The sequence below is a fragment of the Geotrypetes seraphini genome, chromosome 3, assembly GCF_902459505.1.
Source record: "Geotrypetes seraphini chromosome 3, aGeoSer1.1, whole genome shotgun sequence".
Classification (NCBI taxonomy): Eukaryota; Metazoa; Chordata; class Amphibia; order Gymnophiona; family Dermophiidae; genus Geotrypetes; species Geotrypetes seraphini.
The window spans coordinates 216,674,560-216,701,163 of NC_047086.1; the positions used below are offsets into that span (position 1 = coordinate 216,674,560).

Below are 26,604 nucleotides of genomic sequence, written 5' to 3' on the forward strand. Positions count from 1 at the left end.
GATGTCTTAATCCGTCTTCCTTTTTCTGGAGCCAAATGGTAACCCTAATACAATGTACAGGAGCATGTACTGCTGCAGAGAGAGAGAAAATTACTATGTATCCCCCCCACACCCCCCCCCCCCCAATGTTTCTACTCATAACACGGGAAAAGAGCTAGGGCAATGGGCCAACCCTACTCAGGGCTTATAATCATATAAACATTACTTAATTGGCATAGGAGGGAGAGGCTGCAGTTGACTAGCTGCTGTTTCTGCCTTCCCCTGTCTTGTGAGAGAAGTTGTTTCCTGGCATAGTGAGCAGTCATTGCTTCTGATCAGACAATCTGGACTCTGCTGTTCAAAACTGGGCAGTTGGCAACCCTGCTGCTCCCTCATAAGGGTAAGGAACTTCTCACTCTTCCAGCTCTGCTTTGCTTATTTTTGTCACCTTGGTATGTCTTACTCACGTATCAAATTTCAGCTTCATTGGATAATATTAAGAGGTCTGATAACCTTTAAAATCCGACAAACTAACGCACCAATATTTCTGGATCATCTTCTGATATCATATCCTCCATTTAGGACACAGATCAACAGAACAGCGTTTGCTGACTATCCCTTCTTTAAAAGTAATAGGTACTAGGAGAGCTACTATTTTTTCAGTTATAGCACCCCAGCTCTGGAACAATTTACCAATTTACTTACATGATGAATCCTCCCTAGAAAAATTCAAAAGCTCTTTAAAAAGTTTCTTGTATAAGGATGCATTTGAGATATAGATAGGATAATTCTTCTATCATTAATGCTTATGCTCTAATACCTAATTTTAATCAGACCTTACCTATAGGTCGAAATCTTCTTTACCTTCTCCTCTAGGCTCAGCCATGCTTTCATGATTATTCTTTGTTACCCTCCAGATGTTTTTTCCCTAAATGTTTCTTTATTTTCTTTAAAGATTGTAGTTCATCCCCCTCTCCTTTTGTATTGGTAATTATTTGTATGTATATACTGTACATTTATTTGTATAAAATTGTTTTATTTTTTGATTCCTATTTTTAAATTGTCATATGCATTGAAGTACTTGACATTGCGTATACAACAAATTTTTAATAAACTTGAAACTTGTCACTCCAACATGCAGTTTGCTTGTATGTTGTACATGTAGGTGATTGCACATAATTAGTTTGTATACCGTCATCTAGTTTGCGATCTGCACCCGAAAACTGGCTCCTTGGGAAGTCAGTCTGTCAGCTCTCAACTGCTAGACTGCCAAGTGGACTGGATGTTCTTCGACTGGTCAATGTTCATCACTATGACGAATGAAAACCTTTACTGGAAAGCTATAAAGTTGGCGTGTGAGTCAGTGATGTCAGTATGGGATCAAGCCAGGATACCGACACAACGCATAGACTCTTGTGCTAAGAAGTTAAAGAAACTACACAAATAAAACTGTTGCAAACAAGTCATTTCCAGACATCTATGGCTTCTGTCCTAGCACCTAGCAGCACTTGCCTTTTTTGATGACAATCACACCATCTATGCATCTATGAGACAAACATGGTTTTTCTTGTTACATAGAGCATTTTGGACCCCTGTTCGATTACAGAAATTAGATAGTTCCAAGTCTAATAGATGCTGGCACTGTCATCTCAAAGTTGGCATGTTGGATCATCTATTGTACTATTGTCCCTTGATACTTAAATTTTGGAGATCCATTTGGGATCAAGTGAACAAAATATTGGAAAATCCAAAGGCATTGACTTATGATATCATCCTATTTGGTATGTTAATGAGGGCTAAAAGCCAAATATCTGCTCGGAATAACAAACTTCTTTTTATAATGACAGAGGATGCCATGCAACTTATTTTGAGTAACTGGAAAAACTGGGATCAATTAAATTATACTTTTTGGTGGGAATCTCTATGTCACACTTTTAAAATGGAACATATGATGGCCATACAACAGGGACATTATAGGAAGTTTATGGATATTTGGGAGCCGTTGACAAAATTCTGTAAGGAGTGATTGTTGATTTTGCCCATTTGCCCATGTCCAGGGTGGTGGGAAGATATATTTTTAATTTGAGTGCAAATTGTTGGATATGTAGTGTGTGTGTGTGGGGGGGGGGGGAATATATGTATTTGTCATAAAATATAATTTTGATTGAATTTAAATGATGTTAAAGTGACTGTATAATATGTTGAACTTATTTTTGGCTTTAAAATGAATAAAGATTTTTAAAAAAGACAATCACATCAGAAGCAAAGCAAAGAATGGTGCAAAACTTACAACATCCACCATTGCCAGACATTCCATGACGTCTCATGCGTACAGATGAAACAGAACCTGTGACCTTTGAAAGTCTTGAAATACAGAGAACACAGCCATTTTTTTGATCTCTTGATTGAAGGAGGATCAACAAAAGCAAAAATATTCCTGAAACAACATCCCACAGAGTGGACTGATGATTCAGTTTTCAAGGAACTTTGGAAGCGGGCATCCAAACTGTTGTTAATGATGCAGCAGAACGAGGGATAAACCTCACTGAAAAATACAACACTACTTTGACAAAAGATGAAGAACAGAAGCAATTTGTTCATTACAAAATTAAGACTTACCAACATATTTTAACCAAAATTAAAAACTAAGTACTGACAGACCGAAACAATGGGAAAAAGAAATGAAATACAATTGCGATAGGTAAGAAGACAGAAAAAGGGAAAAACGATATGTGTGGGAACAAAAATAAAAGTTTAAAAAAGGCTCAGTATCAAAAGGTAAAAGATTTCTAATATGGTATCAATGGACTCTGCCTCAAGGAGATATAGATCAGGGTTAGAAAGAGAAAGATTTCCAGTGGCGTACCAAGGGGGGTACGCGATCCGCCCTGGGTGCACGCCCCAAGGGGGTTCACAGCCAGCCACTCTCCCTATTCTGCCGCCCCGGCATCCTCTTAAAGCAAACCCCGGATCTCCTCCCTCTGCTTTGACTCTTCTTCACTCGGGGGAGGGGGAGGAGACAGAAAATGCACATAACAAAAACAAAACGTCCGAATGCTCCAACATGGCACCTTTAGAACCTCCCCCAATCTGGGGCAAGACTCACCCCGCGGATATCCCAGTTGCTCAGTATTATCTCCATTTTCGCCCAGCTGCGAACTTTCGTTGTAGTGTCTGAGGTGAGGAAAGTTTTCGGAGGAGGAGTCTCGTTCTACCCCGCCCCTTCCCCTCTGGCCGGCTCCCATTCCCATCGCTGCTGGAAGCCGGTGAGTGAGCCAAGTGCAGACGCTGGAGTGGCCGTGTGTATCGGGCTCAGGGGCGGCAAATTCTGCAGCACCTCCCCCGCCTGGGTCCCGGTAGATAGCTGGCCACAGAAAAAAGAAAGTAAAAGCCGGATACCCCTCCAACAAGCAAGTTAACAGAGGGAAGCCTATGAGAACCACTCCAGGACCTAAAGCAAGCATCAGGGGTTAGACAGGGCAGGGGCCCAGGACTCTTAGACTTGCAAGGGGAGGGGAGCTTGCATGCATCTCCCTAGGGATAGTGGAAGACCTGGGTGGGGATATAAGCAATCCTGGATTGGGTGGAGAAGAAGGCAAGATGGTTAAATGAATTATGGTGCAGTGAAAAATAGGTACAGTAAGATACTGCCCAAGCATCTTCCTCTAACCTCTCTACCAGTACAGCAAGCATACACACATTTCTATTGTGTGCTGTAGAGCTTACAATCTAATTAAAACAGACAGAGGGAATGAGAAAATAGGCATGGGTAATTTACAAGTGAGTGGGAGTTAAGAGCAGCCTTGAAAAAGTATGCTTGCAGTCGGGTTTTGATGATGATGGAAGTGGAGAGAACTTAAAGGAGAGAATTTAAAGGAGAGAGAGAGACGGTGGCAGGGCAGGGCAGATGATGCAAGTGGGGACTGGAGAAGGGGGCAGATGATGGAAGTGGGGAGAACTTGTGCCACCAGCATCAGGCATATATGGGAAAGCAGCAGCGGTGAGGAGGTGAGGGGCAGAAGCTGGGTGGAAGGGGCAAAGAGAGGGCAGATGTTGCATGGAAGGGAGAGAGGACAAGCGTTGTATAGAAAGAAGAAAGCAAAGAGAAGATGATTAAAGCAGAAACGACAAAAGGCAGAAAGATTTTTTTGTTGCTTTACTTAGAATCAAGTAGTATTATAACTGTATTGATAAAAGTTTATAAATAGGAAATGGAAATAAGGCAATTTTTTGGACTAAACCCCTTTCCTCAGGACAGGATAGCATAACAGCAGTATACTGTACTGTTCTGAAGAAACATTTGGCCTCTGAAAGCTAATTTAAAAATGGATTAGTCCAATAAAATGGTATTTTCTTATTTCTCATTATTTGTTTTATTTTTATTTGTTAATTTGTAAAGTGGTGATTGTTATGTATCAGTTTTTTCAAATTTACATCTACTGTCTGTATATTTTGCACAGTATTAGGGGACATGTGTCACTATTTTTGTGGTGTTGTGGTGTTGCATTGTATGCAGAGTCTAGTTTCTTGGCGGTTCAGTTTAACTTTTGTCTACATATTTCTATTTTTAGTTTGTGATTATTCCATATTGGGCGAGGGTTTATCTCTATTCTGTGTGTATGTAAAGGTCATAGTTTTCGGTTGGCATTGACTGCAGGATCAATTGACTGTGTGGGATCTGGCTTGTTTAGTTTTACAATGTATGTGTTCTAGTGCTTACTGCAGTGTTTAAGATGCTGCCTTTTCCTAGGTACACTCTTGTTGTGCGATATGTGGATTGTTACTAAAAATCATATTTTTGATATAGATGGGGGGGGGGGTCAAAAAGTGATGGGCCCTGGGTGTCACATATGCTAGGTACGATAGAGTAAACACTTTCAACACTGGATGTGAAGATGTCCAAAAATGTAAGACAGGAACAGCATAGACCTAACTCAATCCAAAAAAATGAAAGAAAAAGCCTCTGAAAGGGCCCTCCCACCTCACCAAAACGGCTCAAAGAGGTGGTCGAGCTTTCACCTCACTGGCAAAAAACCTTCATTATGTGATAAAGTCTTATGCTGTGCTGTAATGTGCCAACAAAAATTAAATAATAGAGGAAATATTCCATTTATCTTCACTGATCGGTACACCAACGGTGGCCAGCGATTCACGGTTCATTAAGTTGAGTTTGGTCAGACACTACATTTCCCATGGATCTGCATTTTTGTCCTTCATTGACTCATTGACATACAGCCCAGTCTAGTGAATAGCATCTTTGATGATGCACTTCCTGTGCTCATGTCTCACTATCAGGATCATTCAAACTGAGTGTCACCTTGTGGGAGCCATCTCAGGAGCAAGAGGCGTCCTGTTCTGAAAGGTATGTCCTCTGTATGCTATGCTATGTGGATTTTAATTTGTCTGGGACACATCTGAAAGAGACTTTTAATTATTTACATTCTTTTCTTTTGTGCTCCTAGAAACCTGATCGGTCGGGATACACCCTGAGGCAGCATGAATTTGTGAAACGCTGGCCACCGTTGGTGTACCGAACATTTCCTCTATTATTTAATTTTCGTTGGCACATTACAGCACAGCATAAGACTTTATCATATAATGAAGGTTTTTTGCCAGTGAGGTGAACGCTCGACCACCTCTCTGAGCCGTTTTGGTGAGGTGGGAGGGCCCTTTCAGAGGCTTTTTCCTTCATTTTTTTGGATTGAGTTAGGTCTATGCTGTTCCTGTCTTACATTTTTGGACATCTTCACATCCAGTGTTGAAAATGTTTACTCTATCATACATTGGTTTTTCATCACATCTGGGTTACCAGTGGCTATCTATATATGCTAGGTACGCCACTGAAGATTTCAGTTCAGAATTCGACCGAACCTTTTTGCAAAAGGTATCAAGTTTCAAAGGTTTTACAACTCATGGTTTCCTCTGAATATCGCCCTCAGTACTGTGCATCTAGCCTTAAAGTTCATTAGCCTCTTTATATTTTTATCAGTACTTTATAATGTTATATTATCTCCTAGGTATAGGTTAAACCAGTGGTCTCAAACTCATGGCCCGGGCACCACATGTGGCCCCCCAGGTACTATTTTGAGGTCCTCAGTATGTTTATCATAATCACAAAAATAAAATAAAACAGTTTCTTGATCATATGTCTCTCTAGCTATAAATTACAATATTATTATTAAGACTTAGACAAAAGGAAAGATTTATAAACTATAAAGAGTTTTACCTCATGCAAATTGTCATTTCTTTAATAAGACATTAACTATTTTTTCTGAGGCCCTCCAAGTACCTACAAATCCAAAATGTGGCCTTGCAAAGGGTTTGAGTTTGAGTTTGAGACCATTGGGTTAAACCCTGTTCTTTCATTCACGCTCTTCTAGGCAAACAGTTCTTCTGTGGCCTAATCACACTTCTCTCCACTCTCTCACTCTGTTTTGGCGCTGCATTTCCCAGTGCTCCCTGCAGTGGCGAAGTAAGGGGGGGTGCAGGGAGGGCTGCCCCGGGTGCGGTCTTCCTAAGGGCGTGGCACCCCTCCTCCTCTCTGCCCCCCTCTCCCTGCTCCTCTCCTTGCCGTGCATGTGCACCCCTTGCCTTCCCCCATACCTTTTTTACTTCCCTGGCAGAAGGTTGCTGCCAGCGTCGGCATTAGCACTCTCTCTGATGTCACTTCCGGGACCTGCGCCTAGGAAGTGACGTCAAAGGGTGAGACATCATTGACTTGGGTATGCTGCTCATGCCAGAGAAGTTAAAATGTATGGGGAAAGGGAAGGGTCGGGGGCCAGCAGGGGAGGCAGGAGAGGGGCGCCGCTCACCCTTTCTATGCCACTGGCTCCGTATGTTAGATTAGGCAGGTTTAGCAACACCCAAGAGTTGGGCTCTACTGCTTTTCTATCAGTGTCTTAGCATTCATCAGCTCCACTACTCCAGTATCCAAATCCTTTCCCTGACAAGGCATAGAGGCAAGCAGCAGCTTCACTTTGACTCACTTTTCTGAGGAGTAGGGTCAGATTAGAGAATGACACGGGACAAAATTTCCCCCGTCCCCATGGGAACTCATTTTTTCCATCCCGTCCCTGCCAGCTCCATCCTCATCTGCACAAGCCCCAAACACTTAGTGTTTGAGGCTTGAGTGGTTAAAGCAGAGCTTACAGGAATGGGGCAAGGAACAGGGACAGTGACAAAACTCGCGGGGATGGGATGGAGAATCGTCTCCGTGTCATTCTCTAGGTCAGATCTTCCCAATGATCTATCCTGTCTCATCTCTTTGGCGCTTTGTATCTCAGGGAACAGCTGTGGCTCATATTGGCTACTCCCATTAACCCATACAACAGGAAGCAAAGTTCATGTGGGTCGAAGAGTGGGTACCCACCCTGTGTGGTTCTACAAGCATGTTTACTGGATCACCTCAGGAGGAAAAAAAATCAAGATTTCTTCCTGAACTTCCTCCAAAGACTGCAGCTTCAGTTGTGCTGTGCCCATTTCCTGGAGTAGATCACCCCCTGTTTGTAATTGGTACTTTTCTGAAGCAGGGACCTGCTGCTGCATGAGAAAGCACAATTTTGCAGCCTGTAAACAATATTTCACAACAATATTTATGACTTGTCATGTTGATACATGAATCTGAATCTGTGGAATTGCAGAGAACCCAGGCAGCCAGCATTGAAACCTAGAAGAAAGTAACCAGACTCAACCTGCTAGAATTAGTTACAAAGGAAGAGGTGAAACTGAGGCTCCCTCTTTATAGCGATGGAAGATTAATGTTAAGGTGGGGTGTGTGTTTGTGCACTGCTTTTCCACTGTCCCCAGCTGTTCCCTTTTCCTCTAATGATTACTTAAGGTTTCCCCCCATCTTGACAGTTAGTTCTGGAAGTCTAAAAAAAAAAAACTGCTTAGGAAATTAAGTTATGGCATAGAAGGCCATATTAATTGTGATTGAAAACTGGTTAGAGGACAGAAAACAAAATAGGATTAAATGATCAGTTGTCCAAATGGAAAATGGCCAGTAGTGGAATGCGCCTTGATCTACAGTATATTGAGGCAAAATAAACACAAACCACTTTTAAGAAGCGATCCCCATTCCTGGTGTTTTATCCTTTCCCCCTTTTCCCTTTAATTAATTTGGTTTTAATGATGTAATTTTTAACTTTCCTCTCCCCCTTTACCCTCAAGCTCATGTTCATATTTGTAATTTGTCTATTTAATGTTCACATTTCCCCCCCCCCCTTACAAAAATGTATTTTAGCCTTTCATATTTAACATTGTAAACCGGCCAAGTGCATGTCGATGGTCAGTATATTAAAATTAATTAAACTTGAAACTTGTGTTGTTTTAAGTATTCAAGGGCCGCAACCCAGGCGAGTTTTGGGGATTTCCCTATTGAATATGCACAAAATCTATTTGCATGCTCTGTCTGCATTGTGTGCAAATAGATCTCATGCATATTCATGGAGGGGGGGAAGAATCCTGAAAACAGAACTGAGTGTGGCTGCCATTCTTTTGTAAAAACCTTATATCTTTTTGGTGAAAGTAAGAGAAGGGAAGGAGGTATGTGTATAAATGATTCAATTTGTCGCCTCAGGATGTGGACCTAATAACATATAAGTTATAGGAGGTCCTATGATCTGTCCTATGTCGCCTAGAGCTTGTATAGGTTTTTGTGACTTACCAATAGAAGATTAGATTAGATCTGACCCCCAAATGGCTTTATGATATACCTACCTTCTAGATTTAAGTTAGCTCAGTGGGAGTACTTTGAAGATTGGTTGAGGGAGCTATATCTAAACATGTAAAGATCTGGCCAGAAATCACAGAACTCCCTGATTACAACAAGATTTCCTTCAAGGAGAACCTACCCATACCACTGGAACATCTCCTCCAGCCCTGGATCTGCTCAAGCACGTCTTAGTGTACCTATCCAAACAGAGGATCAGGGCCACGGAGGCCTTGTTGCACCCATCCTTCTTCACAGAACCACTGCTTGCCCATCACTCGGAGTTCCCCATCCCCCAGTGCAGTGGGAAGAAAACCCGGCAACGTTTGCAGCATCAGCACGAATACCACATTGATAAGCCCCCCTGAAAGAATCTGTGGTTGATCCTGAATCAATCACCCCATATGTCATGTGATGAGGGGAAAAGCCTCACCCTCCAACGTAGGTGGTGGTGTGTGGAATTTCTCAGAATGAGAGTAAGAGTTGGAAAATTGTCTGTGTCCTAGTAATGTTATCTTTTAATCCCCTGTTTTATCAGATATGTTTTTTATTACATTTATTGTGCTTGGTTGATTATCATTATTTGTATATAAATTGTATTGCACTTTTTGTTGGCATTAAAAACTAAATAAAGTTCAAAAAAAATTTATTGTAAACCGCCTAGACATAATGATAGGTGGTATATCAAATAAATAATAAACTTGAAACTTGACGTGGCAATTAATTGCAGTTAAGTAGAACAGTTTCTAAGAAACCTCATTTATATGTTAATCATCTGTTCGCCCAATGGTTCTATAATGTGATTGTGGTGTTCTGGGCAGGATGCTGTATTGAGACCCCAATTTTTTAATACTGGGGTCAGCTATACTCCATGCAGTAGGTGATGGAGTGGTTAGTGCAAATAACACATCTGTGCTATTTAGAATACTTTTTATAATGTTTATTTTTGCGCCGGAAGTAATTGTTAAATATTACAGTGCTGATTATTGTTTTCATATCCACAACAAGATTTATTTGGCGAATCTCCTTTCCTGCTGAAGCTATTTCAGCGAAACAGACAGATCTGTTCAGTGGAGCAGTTTGCACATGACTGTCACATCGGAGTGCACCTGATTGCCGTATTGCAGTGTATTTTAAAGGTAAGTGCTGATTTTTTATATAAGTTATGGATGATATTTAGACTGTTTTTTAAAAAAAAATTTTTTTAAAGATAGAAAGAAAAAAGTTTTCGAGCAGCAGCAGGAGTGACTAAGGATGTGATGTAATTTTTTGAACCAAAGGAGCTGCAGATGTCAATTTAGACTTCATTGAAACCCTCCCCTGGTTATAATGATTGAGTATTGTGCTATAGGATTAAGCACTGTAATTCTAAGTTGAATCTTGATTATTTTGTGTATAGTGATCTCTATTTGTGTGGAATTCATTTGGCCAGTTGGTGTGGGTGTGAGGTAGAAGGTATACAATTTCTGGAATCCACTACCCTTTGAATTTGTGTGAGATGTCCTCTATTCTGCAATTTAGAAAATTTGTAAAAGCCATTTTGTTTACTTAGGCCCTGAGCTTATGACTTTTTTTGTGTGTTTATGCTTTGTATTGTCTGTATTTTATTATGTAGTGTGACAGAGTGTATGAAATCCTGCCACTTCCCCTGTGTGACACTGCTGCTCAGACTCAGAATACACCTCAGGAAAACCTGGCACTTCCCCTCCTGGCTAATTTGTCTCACAACCACAGTAGCACTGAGAAAGAGTTTCTCCCAGGGAGGGGGAGGGGAGAAAAGTAGGAAACCAGGAAGTGACTCAGGGGAACTTAAAAGGCCGAGCCAGACCCAGGAAGAGAGGAGGTGTGCTAGAGGAAACATAGGAGCTGGAGAAGCTGGTTGGAAGTAGAGAATGACATGGGGAAAAAATTTGTCCCCATCACCGCCCCATCCCCACGACCACTGTCCCCGTCACCACCCCGCCCTGCAACCACAGTCCCCACCTTGTCCCTGCGACCACTGACCCCACCCCGTCCCCGCGACTACTATCTCTGCAGCATCCATACAAGCCTCAATACTGCAATATTTAGCTTATTCCTTCCTTATAAATCAAAGTTCTGGCTGCTGAACTGGAGAAAAAAATATTCAGCTAGCAGGGCTTTGTTTATAAATTTTTATAAACATAACTAATATACTACTTTATCCTAAAGCAAAAAAAAATAAAGAAATAAAATAAAGAAATATAATTTTTTTTCTACCTTTGTTGTCTGGTTTCTGCTTACCTCATCTTCTCTTTCAATTCCTTCCATCCACTGTCTGTCTCTCTCTGCGCCCTCCATTTGCTCTGCTACTTTGCTTCTCCCTTCACCCCCCCCCCCAATTGGTCTGACACCCATCTTCTTCCCTCTGCCCCCCCCATAGTCTGGCATCTCTGTCTTCTTCCCTTCCAGCTCTCTTTCCCATTCCCTTCAGTGTCTTCTTCCCACTCTTTCTTCCCATTTCCCTTCAGCGTCTTCTGCCCATTCTGTCTTCCCCATTTCCCTTCAGTGTCTTCTGCCCACTCTGTCTTCCCCATGTCCTTTCAGCATCTTCTCCCCACTCTGTCTTCCCCATTTCCTTTTAGCATCTTCTCCCCACTCTGTCTTTCCCATTTCCTTTTAGCATCTTCTCCCCACTCTGTCTTCCCCATTTTCTTTTAGCATCTTCTCCCCACTCTGTCTTCCCCATTTCCCTTCAGCGTCTTCTCTCCACTATCTGTTCCCAATTTCCTTTCAGCATCTGTTTCTCTCCACCCCCCTTCAGCGTCTGCTCCTTTCCTCCACCACCCTTCCCTCTCGCCACCTCACCACCCTTTGGCACCCCTCGCGCGGCCCCTCCCTCCTTCCTTCCTACCTACCCAAATCTATCTCTCTCCCTCCCTCCCCTTTACCTTTGTGGTACGTTTTGAGTAACTTTCTCAAAGCCGACAGAGCCTGCAAGCAGTAGCATACATGTGTGGGTGGAAGCTTCTCTTCTGACGCAACCGGAAGCTTCTGCCCACATATGCATGCCACATATGCATATACTGTTTGCAGGCTTCGATGGCTTTGTGAAGAAGTTACTCAAAATGCGCCGCAAAAGTAAGGGGGAGTGAAGAAGATAGATAGATTCGGGTAGTTAGGAAGGAGGGAAGGGGCCGCGCATGATTGGTGACCACGCTTTCCCTCCATTAACTGCGGGGACAAGGTCATGCACAGCTCCACGGGGTGGTGGATGGCCTTGTCCCCGTACCCTCAGTAAGCACTTTTTTCCCCTTCACCGTTTCGGCGGGTTACCCATGGCTACCCGTTGCTAGCCGCGGGTAACAGCCAACTTGTCATTCTCTAGTTGAAAGGGCTTGGCATGGACAGAGTTTGTAGGAGGTAAGACTCTACTGCACTGAAAAAACCTGCCTTTGTTCAGTGCCTGCTAAGACCTGGGACCAAATGCTGCCTAGCTGTTTCCTGCACCTAAAATAAAGACTGGGGCGTGTCAAGCCCTATGGAGATTAGGACTTATGTTTGGGAAAAGACTGAGGACAAGCCTACTTGGTTTCTTGGAAGAACACAAACAAATAGGAGCCTGTGAAGAAACAGGCTCTGCACTACTGTTTAATTAAAGAGTTTTTCTTGAATGCCCAGAGTGTGGTGTCTGTCCTCCTGTGCAACCCTTCTCCGGAACATGCTGCCTACCTCTATCACATATGGTGGCCCAAATGGGGCATTAAAGTCTCTGCTTTAAAGAGACTGACCTAGCATTTACAAACCTCAATGTAAACCCAGCAGGGGTGGGGGTTTGTTTTGTTTGTTTGGAAAGGGGATAAGAAGGGTAGCTTCTCCCCAAGCCAGGGACTGGAAGAAGTTAGAGCTGAACAGGCAGTGGGTCTGACGGCACCCAGACCTAACCCCTGAAAGTGCGGTCAAGGCCGCTGAAGCCTATTGCCAGGCGCAGGCAGGTCTTGAGGGAACCCCCGACAACCACCCACCTGGGAGCCCCAGTAATCGGCGAAGCCTTACCTAAGCCAGGTGACAAAGAGTGCAACCATGGGGCTCCAGCCCAAAGTCGTCAAACCCAGAGTTAAGACGGGGTGGCCCTGACTCAATCCAGAACTCTGGATCTCCGGGGGAAACTACCCCAAGAAGTTTTGGAGCCTCTCAGGTGCTGCCTCCTTGAAGGGAGCAGCAGGCTGTTACCCTGGCATCGGTCTGTTTCAACTGTGGGGACCAGGGCCATTTTGTGAGGGATTGTCTTGAAGTATACCAAGAAGAAATGGATGTTAACTTCATTGTCTATTCCTGTAACATGGTGGAAATGGCTCAGCCCCCGAGTAAGGGAGCAATAATGGAAGTAAAGATGAGGGGGAATTCGCTTCAAGCTCTCATAGACTCTGGGAGTGTGAAAACCTTAATCCGAAGAGTCCTTCTGGATCGCTCTCAGATAGATTTTGCTAAAATTGTTGGATTAGCATGTGTACATGGTGATAGTCGCTAATATCCCATGGTCCAAATACACCTCACAACTCCAGTTGGGCCAGTTCAAGTGAAGGCAGCCATTTTACCATGGATACCATACCCTGTAGTATTGGGAAGAGACTTCCCGAAATTGGGGGTCACCTGGACTCAGGTATCAGTTGGATTCTACCAACAATAAGGAAGAGACTTTCACTGAGACTGTCCCCTGGGAGGATCCAGACCTCTTTGTAACTCAGAAGAGGAGAGTAGCGTCCAGCCAGAGGCTGCCGCAGTTAAAAGAACCGAGTTCCAGAGCCCTGGGAGCAGCTGTGGACCTGATCCCTGACCCCAGGAGTGAGGTATCGGCAGAAAAGGACCTAGGGGATGCTCCCCTTAATGAGAATGAGGTGGGGACTTCAGAGGGATTTAAAAGGACGCAGGCCAAGGATGAGTCTTTCGAGAGGTTAGAGCCCGGGTGGTGGCCATAGATGGGAATCCCATGGGATCCCAAACCTCAGGTAAACCAGCCATGCCTTATTTTATTATTAAACAGGATATGGTGTACAGGATAGATAAGGGACCCCTGGCAGGAGAATAAATAGAACTGTTTGTGCCACAACCTTTTAGAAATAAAGTTTTACAGTTGACCCACAGTCATATGTTAGGGGGTCATCTAGGAAAGGATAAGACCCATGAATGTATTCTAGCTCAATTCAACTGACCCGGTAGACCTCTTCTGTCAGTCATGCCCAACCTGTCAGGTGAGCAATCCTGCCCGGGTTCCACCAGCTCCTCTTGTGCCTGTGCCCTTAGTCGATGTACCTTTCGAGAGGATTGCCATGGACTATGTTGGACCCCTGGAGCGGACCGCCCAGTTCAACAAATACATTCTCGTTATACTGGACTATGCCACCAGATATCCAGCGACTATTCCTCTACGCAATATGAAGACAACAGTAGCAAGAGCCTTTTGGGAAAGGCTGTTTACCCGCGTGGGCATCCCCAAAGAAATACTAACGGACCAAGGTACTTCTTTCATGTCTAGGGCAATGAAGCAGTTATGCACCCTTCTGAAAGTGAACACACTGTGAACCTCAGTCTATCATCCCCAAACTGATGGCCTCATGGAGAGGTTTAACAAAACCCTTAAACAGTTTGTTTCAGAGGACGGAAAAAATTGGGACACCCTACTCTCCTATGTGATGTTCACTGTCTGGAAGGTACCCCAGAGTTCAACAGGGTTCTCCCCATTTGAGCTAGTATATGGAAGGAGGCCCCACGGAATTTTAGATGTGGTCCGGGAGTCCTAGAAGGAAGAGCCAATTCAGGAAAGGAATTTGGCTGAGTTTATACTCACGATGCAAGAACGATTGAGGAAAGTGGAAAAAGCCGCTAAATTATGTTTGGAGGAAGCCCAGCAGAGATAAGCATGCGCCTATAACACCAGGGCCGTGCCGAAAGTCTTCCAACCTAGGGATAAAATTTTAGTCCTCCTGCCCTCTTCAGAGAGTAAACTCCTGTGTAAATGGCAAGGCCCATATAAAATGGTATCCCAGATGGTCCCGTGAATTATAAAGTGGCTCAGCCAAACAGATATTATAAGACCAAACTATTTCATGTCAATTTGTTTAAAAAATGGATCCCGGTTACATCAGCATTAGTCCAATGGGACGATTTTGGCCCAGAGGGCCAGGTAGTAACTGACTCTGCCCAAGTACTATTTGCAAATCAACTTCATCCCGACCAGAGGAAGGATCTGGAGTCACTGGTGTATCAGAACCAAGATGTATTCTCCACCACACCTGGTCGGGCCCATTTGACCACTCATGAAATTGTCACAGAGCCTGGGGTGGTAGTATGACCTTTGGAACTTTGATACTTTCAAATAAAGTCCATTTAGGAACATCGTCACTCCACAGAGTTTTTTTTTGTTTTCTGTGGTAATATGACAACATCTCTACCGGATCCCCGAGTCACGACAACAGGCAGTGGCGAAGGAGGTTGCAGAGGTGTTACAACTGGGGGTTATTGAAGGGTCTACAAGTAATTGGTCCTCTCCAATATTGCTGGTACCTAAGCCTGGCGGCAGTATAAGATTCTGCATTGACTGCTAAAGGGTAAATGCAATTTCCAAATGTGATACCCTATGCTTATGGTAGATGAACTGATCGAATGACTAGGAAAGGCTCAGTTCATTTCCACATTGGATCTAACTAAGGGATACTGGCAGGTACCCCTTTCACCCGATGCCAAAGAGAAGACTGCCTTTTCTATCCCTCAGGGCCTGTTCCAATTTATGGTCCTCCCTTTCGGCCTTCATGGGGCCCTAAATACATTTCAATGCTTGGTAAATTATCTCTTGAAAGCCCATCAAAGATACGCAGCAGCCTACCTTGATGACATTGTCATCCATAGTGACAACTGGAGGTCGCACTTGATTCAAGTTGAAGCTGTGCTGCACAGCTTAAGGAAAGCTGGTCTAGCCGCCAACCCCAAATAGTGTTTCCTAGGAGGCCAAGAAGTCCAATACTTAGAATATGTAGTGGGCAGAGGCCAGGTCAACCCCCAACTGAAAAAAGTGGATGCCATCAACCATACTCCAAGACCTCAAACAAAGAAACAGATCTGTGCCTTTTTATTCTAAGTCGGGTACTACCGGAGATTTATACCCGACTTTGCGGAAAAGGCCGAACCCCTGACCAGGTTGCTACAGAAAAGAACTCCTGATGCCATCCAGTGGACCCCTGAACTAGAAACAGCATTCCAGATACTTAGGGCTAGATTCACTAAGCAAACCGATCAGTTTGCAACTCCTTTGCGACCCCGACCTGATTACTAACCTTGTGGCCAATCTGATTCCAATCCACGCATGCAAATTAGGTTAAACGGCATGCAAGGTAAGAAGGGACGCGATTCACTAAACTTCTCCAGGAACATCAACTGAGCTGGCCAATCCAAAAAGAAGCAACTGGTGGGAACCAGTCGCTCACAACCTTTCCTGCTCTCTGCTGACTTCTCCTGCCTTTTCCAGCTCCAAATTTTCCTGCCCTTTTCCAGCCCCAACTTTTCCTGCGTTTAAGCCCCAACTTCTCCTGCCCTTTTTCAGTCCCGACTTCTTCTGCCCTCTTTCAGCCCCGACTCTCCTCTTGCTGCTCTGTGCTATGAATCTTGTCTTGCCGCCCCGACTCTCCTGCCCTTCCCTCCCAGTGCAAGCCCGTGGTTTTAACCCATGGGTTTAAAGCGGGTTAAAACTACGGGCTTGCGAAGTAGTAAAAAAAAGCAGCTCGCAGCTCCATAAGCGAATGCTTCAGGATCGCTTACTAACGATCTGTTTGGTCAGTGGGGGGTGTTCCTCCAATCACCCCCATTTGCATGCTTGCCTTTAGTGAATTCATCAGCCTGCCTGCAATCACCCATGATCGGATATGGAAAGGAAGGTTAGTGAATCTAGGGAGAAACTGGGCCTCTTCTCCCTTGAAATGAGGAGACTGAGAGGGGACATGATCGAAACATTCAAAATACTGAAGGGAATAGACTTAGCAGATAAAGACAAATTGTTCACCCTCTCCAAGGTAGGGAGAATGAGGAGGGCACTCTCTAAAGTTGAAAGGGGATAGATTCCGTACAAACGTAAGGAAGTTCTTAACCAAGAGAGTGGTAGAAAACTGGAATGCTCTTCCAGAATCTGTTATAGGGGAAAACACCCTCCAGGGATTCAAGACAAAGTTAGACAAGTTCCTGCTAAACTGGAATGTACGCAGGGGAGGCTGGATTCATTTAGAGCACTGGTCTTTGACCTGAGGGCCGCCGCGTGAGCGGACTGCTGGGCACAATGGACCACTGGTCTGACCCAGCAGCGCCAATTCTTATGTTCTTAAGGTGGATATTTGCTCAGAACCCTGACTTTAAATGGCCCTTTGTAGTGCAAACGGATGCCTCTGAAGTTGGCATAGGGGCAGTTCTCTCGCAAGAAATAAATGGGGAAGAGCATCCAGTCGCTTTCATCAGCCAAAAACTCTTTCCGAGGGAGAAGAACTATGCCACTATTGAGAAAGAAGCCTTGGCCGTTAAATGGGCCTTAGAAACATTACAATACTATCTCCTGAGAAGGCATTTCCTGTTGGTCACCGACCATGTACCTTTTCAATGGCTAGTCCACCATAAAGACTCCAATGCCAGGATAATGAGGTGGTTTCTACGGCTACAAGCCTTTAACTTTGACATAAGACATCGGCCAGGCTGAGAACATATAAAGGCAGGTTTTTTGTCTCGAGCATTGGAGACTCAGGGAGCAGACACTCACCCAGACATGTCTGAGCTGAGGGGGAGGGTATTTGATAGAGTGTATGAAACCCTGCCACTTCCCCTGCGTGACACTGCTGCTTAGACTCAGAATAAACCTCAGGAAAACCCAGCACGCCTCCTCCTGGCTAATTTGTCTCACATATACAGACGAGAGCAATAGACAGTGGTACAAACTGGTAATACAAAGAAAACATCAGTGTCAAGTTCAATGTAGGGAACTTCTAACGTACCCAGAGTGCAGTAATTACCAGAGAGGTTAGCTCTTCCTGACGCAGCAACCTAATGGCAAAACAAGGACTCTCTTGTTGAAGAACTAAAGTAAATCGGGGGTTTTGGCAGCTAACAGCGTCTTTAAAATTGCCAGCTGGATAGAGGCCTAGATTCGGCATACTGCACTTGATAGACATTGAAAATCCTGCTGTAAAGTTAAGTGGCAGTTGGATGTTAAGACGCTATTGGGAAATTTTGCCTACCCTTGATGTTTTTCAGACAACTTATCTCCTGATAATTCCATGCTTTAATGTAGGGGCTTCTTAGCGTTTTTAAGCCTTTTGTTTAAGCCCGGTTTTTCTAGCTGAAAAGTTTTCCCCCCCATTGTGGGTTTTCTCTCCGCTGGTTTATTTTTACCGGAACAGGACCAGTGATAGCCTGAGGCTCTCTTTCCCTAAGCTTTTGTGTTCAGAGAGCGTTATCCTGCTGGATTTTGAGGTCTTTTATTTCTAAGTAGATAAAATCTGACTATGTTAGAAGTTCCCTACATTGAACTTGACACTGATATTTTTTGTATTACTAATTTGTCTCACAACTACAGCAGCACTGAGAAAGGGTTTCTCCCAGGGAGGGGGAGGGAGAAAAGTAGGAAACCAGGAAGTGACTCAGGGGAACTTAAAAGGCCGAGCCAGACCCAGGAGGAGAGGAGGTATGCAGAGGGAACATAGGAGCTGGAGAAACTGGTTGGAAGGATTTGGCATGGACAAAATTTGTAGGAGGTATGACTCTACTGCATTGAAAAACCCTGCCTTTAAAAAACCTGCCTTTGTTCAGTGCCTGCTAAGACCTGGGACCAAATGCTGCCTAGCTGTTTCCTGCACCTAAAATAAAGACTGGGGCATGTCAAGCCCTATGGAGATTGGGACTTGTGTTTGGGAAAAGACTGGGGCAAAGCCTACTTAGTTTCTTTGAAGAACACAAACTTATAGAAGACTATGAAGAAACAGGCTCCGCACTACTGTTTAATTAAAGAGTTTTTCTTGAATGCCTAGAGTGTGGTCTGTCTGTCCGTCTGTGCAACCCTTCTCTGGAACACACTGTCCACCTCTATCACATGTAGGTTTACTTCTGTATTTTGCTATTAACCTTTAATCCAGAATGACTAACTATCCCGGATTTCTTGAAAGATTAATCATCCCTTACATTCCATTAATATTACTAAGGTCAATCAATTGAAATCTTTTAGTTGCTCCATCACTATGCCATATAGTATTGATACGACATGTAAATCAATATTTTCTGTAACTGCTCCATCATTATGGAATGCAATGCCTACATACCTTCAGGAAGAATCCTCTTTACATTACATTAGAGATTTCTATTCCGCCATTACCTTGCGGTTCAAGGCGGGTTACAAAAGGGATAAAAAAATGGAGGGTTACAATGGAAGAACATTTGTTCTTTCTAGAGAGGTAAAGAGTAGGTTATGTAGTTTCTGTGTGGCGGGAAGAGGGAGGGGGGAAGTACGGTAAGTTTGAAGTTAGGGCTGTTTCAGGAATTTCTTGAAGAGTATAGTTTTTATTTCTTTTCTGAACGTCTTGTAGTCTGGTGTCGTTATCAGTAGACTGGAGATTTGGTTATCTAGTTTAGCTGCTTGAGTGGCCAGGAGGCCATCGTATTGTTTTAAATCAAACTTAAAAACATTTTTACTTAAAGACTAGGCTTTAAGCCCGTTACATTAACGGGTGCTAGAGCAGATGTTTGTCTGTCTGGGGTTTTTTCTTTGTCTCTCTCTCCTTGGATGCTGTCTGTCTGTTTGTCATTCATTCTGTCTGTGTCTCTCCATGGCCCCCTGCCTATCTGTATTTCTCTGTTGCGCCATGCCTGCCTGTCTCTCCATGGCCCCCTTCTGTCTTCCCCCCCTCCCAGAGCAAAGCATGATTGTTTTCTGCCCCCCAGCACACCCCTCCCCCCAGCAGCCCCCTTTCCCTCTCCCCCTGTTGTGCCATGCCTGCGTGCTCCGTGGTCCCTCTTCTGTTCCCCCCCCGATGATTGCTGTCTGCCCCAAGCACACCCCTCCCCCCACAGCAGCCCCCTTTCCCTCTCCCCCTGTTGTGCCATGCCTGCGTGCTCCGTGGCCTCCTTCTGTTCCCCTCTGATGATTGCTGTCTGCCCCCCTCCCCCCCAAAGCAGCCCCCTTTCCCTCTCCCCCTGGTCCCCTGTTGTGCAATGCCTGCCTGCCCCGTGGCCCCCTTCCGTTTCCACCCCCCTCCCATTCTTACCCTCCTTCCATCCCTCCAACTGGAGCTGGTGTCGGTCTAGGACCAGCTGCATCGTTCACCTCTCGGCCCAGATCGTCGAGCAGGTTCTCCTGCTTAATGGCGGTGGGCGGGGCTGCAGGAAGACTGCAAGTGTGGCAGCAGCGGCAACCCCGGCTCCTTCTTCAGCACCATGTCAGGAAGGTGGAGAGCAGCCTGCGAGGTTCGCTACAGCGGCTGGCGAACCTCAGCAGGCCACTTTGAAGAGGAGCGGCAGCGGGAGGGAGGAGTCGCTGGCGTGTTCTGCACACTCACGTGCCTCTAGCTAGCGCAAGCGCCATGAGGACTGGCACAGAAGCACACCTCATGCCACCAGGAATCACGATCTTTCAACAGTGCCTGCACGCTTACCCTTTTATTATAGTTGATGTATGTCTTTCTTTCTCTCTTCCTGGCCCTTTTCTTTCTGTCTCTCTCCCTTGCCCACTGTCTGTCTTTTTTTGTTTCTCTCTTTCTTTTCTTGGCTTCTGGCTGTCTGTCTGTCTTTATTTCTGTCTGTCTCTCTTCCTTTCTGTCTGTCTCTCTGTCCCCCTGTCTGTATATCATTCTTTCTCTCTTTCTCCTTGGCTGCTGGCCGTCTGTATGTCTTTTTTTCTTTTTCTCTCTCTCCTTGGCCGCCTGTATGTCTTTTTTTCTTTCTCTCTCTCTCCTTGGCCGCTGTCTGTCTCTCTGTATTTTTTTTTCTTTTTTTCTCTCTCTCTCTCTCGTTGGCTGCTGGCTGGTTGTTTTTCTGTCTGTCTGTCTTTCTGGCACCCTGTCTGTCTGTCATTGTTTCATTCTCTCTCTCTCCTTGGCCACTGTCTGGATGGCTGTCTGTCTTTCTTTCTATCTGTCTCTCTAGCCCCTTGTCTGTTTGTCTTTCCTTCTGTCTGTCTTTCTCCTTTTCTGTCTGTCTCCCTGGCTCCTTGTTTGTTTGACTTTCTGTCTGTCTTTCTCCCTGGCCCTCTGTCTGTCTGTCATTCTTTCTTTCTCTCTGTCTCCTTGGCCGCTGTCTATCTGTCTGGTTTTTTTTTCTTTCTCTCTCTGTCCTAGGCTTCTGGCTATCTGTCTGTCTTTCTGGCCCACTGTCTGTCTGTCATTCTTTCTTTCTTTCTCTCTCTTTCCTTCGCCGCTGTGTGGATGGCTGTCTTTCTTTCTGTCTGTCTCTCTGCCTGGCCCCCTGTCTCTCTCCCTGGCCCCCAGTTTTTGTTTGTCTGTCTCTCTGTATTTCTGCCTGGCTCCCTGTCTTTATTTCTGTCTGCCTCTCTGCCTGGCCCCCTTTCTCTCTCCCTGGCTCCCTGTTTTTCTTTCTGTCTGTCTCTCTGCCTGGCCCCCTGTTTTTCTTTCTGTCTGTCTCTCTCCTTGGCTCCCTGCCTGTATTTCTCTGTCTCTTCTGGCCCCCTTCTGTCTGTCTGCCTCCAAGCACACCCCTCCCTCCAAAGCAGCCCCCTTTCTCTCTCCCCCTCCACTTCCCTGAGCAGTAGTAGTTTTTTTTTTTATCAGCATAGTTATTTTTTACCTTATAACAGCCGCTGCACACCCTCCTGCCGTTCTTCTAAGACAGGGGTGTCCAATGTCGGTCCTCGAGGGCCGCAATCCAGTCGGGTTTTCAGGATTTCCCCAATGAATATGCATGAGATCTATTAGCATACAATGAAAGCAGTGCATGCAAATAGACCTCATGTATATTCATTGGGGAAATCCTGAAAATCTGACTGGACTGCGGCCCTCGAGGACCGACATTGGACACCCCTGTTCTAAGAAAAGCAGCACCGGAACCGACACTCTCCAGCCCCTACTAACAGGAGAGAAACTGCCGGCGCTGCCGTTGTCAAACTGCCACTGCAACCGCCACTCTCCTGCCGGTCCGACAAACCGCCAAACACAGTCGCACGCGCCTGAAGCCGACCGCCGTTTAAACAGATGCACAGTCGCGCGCCTTCAGCCACCGCACATGCCTCCAGCCACTGCAAGCGCCAAGTAGAATACTATCACAGAAGCACACCTCACGGCGCCAGGAATTATGAAGTTTCAACAGCGCATGCGCGCTCTAGGGTTTTATTATTATAGATGCATTTTATTTCTGAATATTGACTTAACTCCTAATCATCCTGATAAAGACTACCAAGTCCTTTTCATTCAGATATGATTACTACTAATCAGAAGTAATTGTTCCCCCTATTGTTCATTCCTTTTTTGTATTTCTGTCCTATCAAATTTTGTATTTCTTCCCCTTTTCCGCTTGTGTGAATAATTTGTTTAATATCATTTTTATTATGTACACTGCTTAGATATCTGATAAGTGATTTATCAAATTTTAAATAAACTTGAAACTTGCTTAGAACTATAAGATAGAGAGGCCTATGCATTTTATAAATAAATAGATAAAATATCTGATTACGGTTAAAATCCATGATGGATTGTCCATTGTGGGCTTTTTATGCTGAATACCACTGATCATTTTAGTAGATACGCTTTGGACCGCCTCCATCCTGTTTATTTCTTTTTGAGGTGTTTTTATTGTTAGTTGCCATCGACTTGTGTTCGAGTCCTAGCAACTTGATGAATTGTAGATCTAAAAAGAAATTGGTTGTCTTATGGGGTGATTCTATTTGGGACATCGTTGATACCTAAAAGTCCAATTGATAGTAATAAAGATAGACTTATTATTATTATGCCAGGTGTGGCCATACAATTAATTACTAGAAATTGGAAAAACTGGGATTGTCTAAATTTCACTTTTTGGTGGCTCTGTTTATATTACCGATATGAAAGAATGTTAGCAGAGCAATCAGGAAAGACCAAACATTTTAATGAAATTTGGAGTCCATTGGATACATTTGTTAAATATCTTAAAGATTAGGAGCTCATGAGTGGGGAACAGGCTGAAAAATTAGAACACATAGAGGTAAGTAAGGAGGATGTCCTCAAGCAGATAGACAGGTTAAAATGTGGCAAATCGCCGGGCCCGGACGGGATCCACCCAAGGGTTCTGAAAGAACTAAGACAAGAAATAGCGGGCACAATCCAGCATGTTTGCAACCTATCCTTGAAAACTGGAGAGGTACCAGAGGACTGGAAATTGGCGAATGTCACACCTATCTTCAAGAAGGGATCGAGGGGTGACCCCGGAAACTACAGGCCGGTGAGCCTGACTTCAATTATAGGGAAGATGGTGGAAGCTATGATCAAGGATGGTATTTGCGAGCATATCGAGAGATATGGCCTACTGAGAACAAGCCAGCATGGATTCTGTAAGGGAAGGTCATGCTTAACGAACCTTCTGTACTTCTTTGAGGGAATAAGCAGTCGGGTGGACAATGGGGAACCTATAGACATCATTTACCTTGATTTTCAAAAGGCTTTCAACAAGGTGCCACATGAAAGGCTGCTTAGGAAACTGTGGAACCACGGGGTGGGAGGGGATGTGCACAGATGGATCGAGCACTGGTTGTCGGGTAGACTGCAGAGGGTCGGAGTAAAGGGACAATACTCTGACTGGCGGGGAGTCACAAGCGGTGTGCCACAGGGATCGGTGCTAGGGCCGTTACTCTTCAACATATTTATCAATGACCTGGAAAAAGAGGCAAAGTGCAAGGTTATAAAATTTGCAGACGATACCAAACTGTGCGGCAGAGTTAGGTCTAGGGAGGAGTGTGAGGACCTGCAAAGGGACCTGGACAAGCTGGAAGACTGGGCAAACAAATGGCAAATGCGCTTTAACGTGGAAAAATGCAAGGTCATGCATATAGGGAAAAAGAACCCATTGTTCAAATACAAATTGGGAGACAGCAGTCTTGAGAGAGACTTGGGTGTGCTGGAGGATGCATCACTGAAGCCATCTGCACAGTGCGCAGCAGCCTCGAAAAAAGCCAACAGGATGCTGGGCATCATAAAGAGGGGCATAACAACCAGGACGCAGGAAGTCATCATGCCATTGTATCGAGCTATGGTGCGTCCACATCTGGAATACTGCGTTCAATATTGGTCGCCGTACCTCAAGAAGGACATGGCAGTGCTTGAGAGAGTCCAAAGGAGAGCAACGAAACTGGTAAGAGGGCTGGAACACTGCCCATACGCCGAGAGGTTGGATAGGCTGGGGCTCTTCTCTCTGGAAAAAAGGAGGCTCAGGGGAGATATGATAGAGACCTTCAAGATCATGAGGGGCATAGAGAGGGTGGATAGGGACAGATTCTTCAGGCTGAAGGGGTCAACAGGCACGAGGGGGCATTCGGAGAAACTGAAGGGAGATAGGTTCAGAACAAATGCAAGGAAGTTTTTCTTCACCCAAAGGGTCGTGGACACTTGGAATGCGCTACCGGAGGAAGTGATCAGGCAGAGTACGGTACAGGGATTCAAACAGGGATTGGACGGATTCCTGAGGGATAGGGGGATCGTGGGATACTGAGAAAGGTGCTGGGATGTAACACAGGTATAGAAAGCAAACCAAGTAATAAGTATAGAAATCCAACCAGGTCGTGCATGTGCAAGACCGGAGGGTTAGGACTTCGATGGGAAGATAAGACTCAATGGGAAACCAAGGTGGCAAGGGGGCCCCTTCTGGTGACTCAGACAGGCCATGACCTGTTCGGGCCGCCGCGGGAGCGGACTGCTGGGCAAGATGGACCTGTGGTCTGACCCAGCGGAGGCACTGCTTATGTTAAGTTCTTATGTTCTTAATAATTTACCTGCCAGAATGAATTTAATTTAATTATACACACACATCCAGGATGGGGGTGGGAGGGAGAATATGGTTAATTGATTCATGTGTAATGCAAGTATATAAGTGCTGTTTATTGAAATTTTGATTGTTTAAATATTGCACATTTTATATGCTTTATAAAATCAATAAAGAATTTAAACCAAACTAAACCAAAAGAAATTGGTTTTGTACTAGTCCGGAAAGGCCCTCCAGCATCATCCCCATGGTTGTTTTCAACGTGTTCACCAGCCATCTGATTGCACGTGTAGGCTCCAGTATTCTAATGAGGTCTCACCAGAGTCATATCCAAAGGCAGTGGAGTACCTAGCATATGTGACACCCGGGGCCCATCATTTGGCACACACACCCCCCCCATCTGTACGAAAAACATGATTTTTAGTAACAAGCCATACATCACACATGAGTACCTAGGAAAAGGCAGCATCTTACTTATGCAGTGAGCAGTGCAACATCAATATACCCATTGTAAAACTAAACAAGCCAGATTAGTACAGATCAATCCTACACCTTAACAGAAAACCATGTCTTTCGAACACACAGAACACAGAAAATACCTTCGCCTAGTATGGAATATGTCATCACAAACTAACCCCTCCCTCTTTTACAAAACTGTAGTGTGGATTTTAGCCACAGTGGTAACAGCTCTGACACTCATAGAATTCTGAGCATCAGAGCTGCTACTACCACGGCTGGCGCTAAAAAACGCTCCACAGTTTTGTAAAAAGGGGGATAAAATAGAAATACATAGACAAAGGTTAAATTGAACCAGCAAGAAGCTGGACTCTGCATACAATGCAACACCACAGAAACAGTGACACATGTCTCCTAAAGCAACAAATAAATAGAAAATTTTTGTTCTACCTTTGTCTTCTCTGGTTTCTGCTTTCTTCATCTTCTTGTTACTCTCTTCCTTTCATCCACTGTCTGCCATCTCTCTGCCCCTATATGGCATCTTCTCTCCTTCTATGCCCCTTCCAGAAACTGTATGCCTCCCCCTTCCATCTCTCCTTTCACCCCCATTGGTCAGGCATCTCTCTCCTCTCCTTCCCTCTCCCACACCTCTCTTCTGCAATCCCTTTCTTCCCTCATTTTCCTTTATAATTTATTTTCTGCATCCATCTAGATTACGTTCTTACTATCCTCTCATCAATTTCCTTTTTTACTGTCTACCTACAGCTCGCCACCTCTTTCCCTCACCCCCCTCCAGTATTTCCCTAACTCAATCCTTTTCCCACATCATGTGCCCTCCTTTTAATTATCCCCTTCTTCCATCCTCTGCCCTCTTCTCTCTCTCCCTTCTCTCCACTTCCATCATCTGCCCCTTCTCTCTTTCCCCCACTTCCATCATCTGCCCTCTTTTCTCTCCCCACTTCCATCATCTGCCCCTTCTCTCTCTTTCCCCCCTTCCATCATCTGCCCTTTTCTCTCCACTTCCATCATCTGCCCCCTTCTCTCTCTCTTCCTCCCCTCCTTCCATCATCTGCCCCTTCTATCTCTTCCCCCCCCCACTTCCATCATCTGCCCTCTTCTCTCTCCCCCCTCTCTCCACTTCCATCATCTGCCCTCTTCTCTCTCCCCCTTCTCTCCACTTCCATCATCTGGCCCTTCTCTCTCTTTCCCCCCTCCTTTCATCATCTGCCCTCTTCTCTCGCCCCACTTCCATCATCTGCCCCTTCTCCCTACTTCCATCATCTGCCCCTTCTCTCTCTTTCCCCCACTTCCATCATCTATCCTCTTCTCTCTCCCCCTTCTCTCCACTTCCATCATCTATCCCCTTCTCTCAATCTCTCCATCCAGGTAGCAATGTCAGACAGGCAGGCTGAGACTTGGACCTGGATTCCTGCAGAAATATCAGGTTTAGAGATGTAGATCTGTAAATCATCAGCATAGAGGTGATACTGAAAGCCATGGGAGGAGATTAGAACACCAAG

The 26,604-nt window shown here is 44.8% G+C and overlaps 1 protein-coding gene across 4 annotated transcripts in view; it reads left to right on the forward strand.

Moving 5' to 3' along the window:
• The first annotated feature begins 260 nt into the window (after positions 1 to 260).
• LOC117356901 (retinol dehydrogenase 7-like) overlaps positions 261 to 26,604 on the forward strand; it is a 165,573-nt gene continuing 139,229 nt past the window's right edge. For all 4 annotated transcript variants that reach the window (XM_033936793.1, XM_033936795.1, XM_033936794.1 and 1 more), the window contains exons 1-2: positions 261 to 379; positions 9,698 to 9,828. The gene's annotated coding sequence lies outside the window, so the exon portion shown is untranslated. The remainder of the gene's footprint in view (positions 380 to 9,697; positions 9,829 to 26,604) is intronic.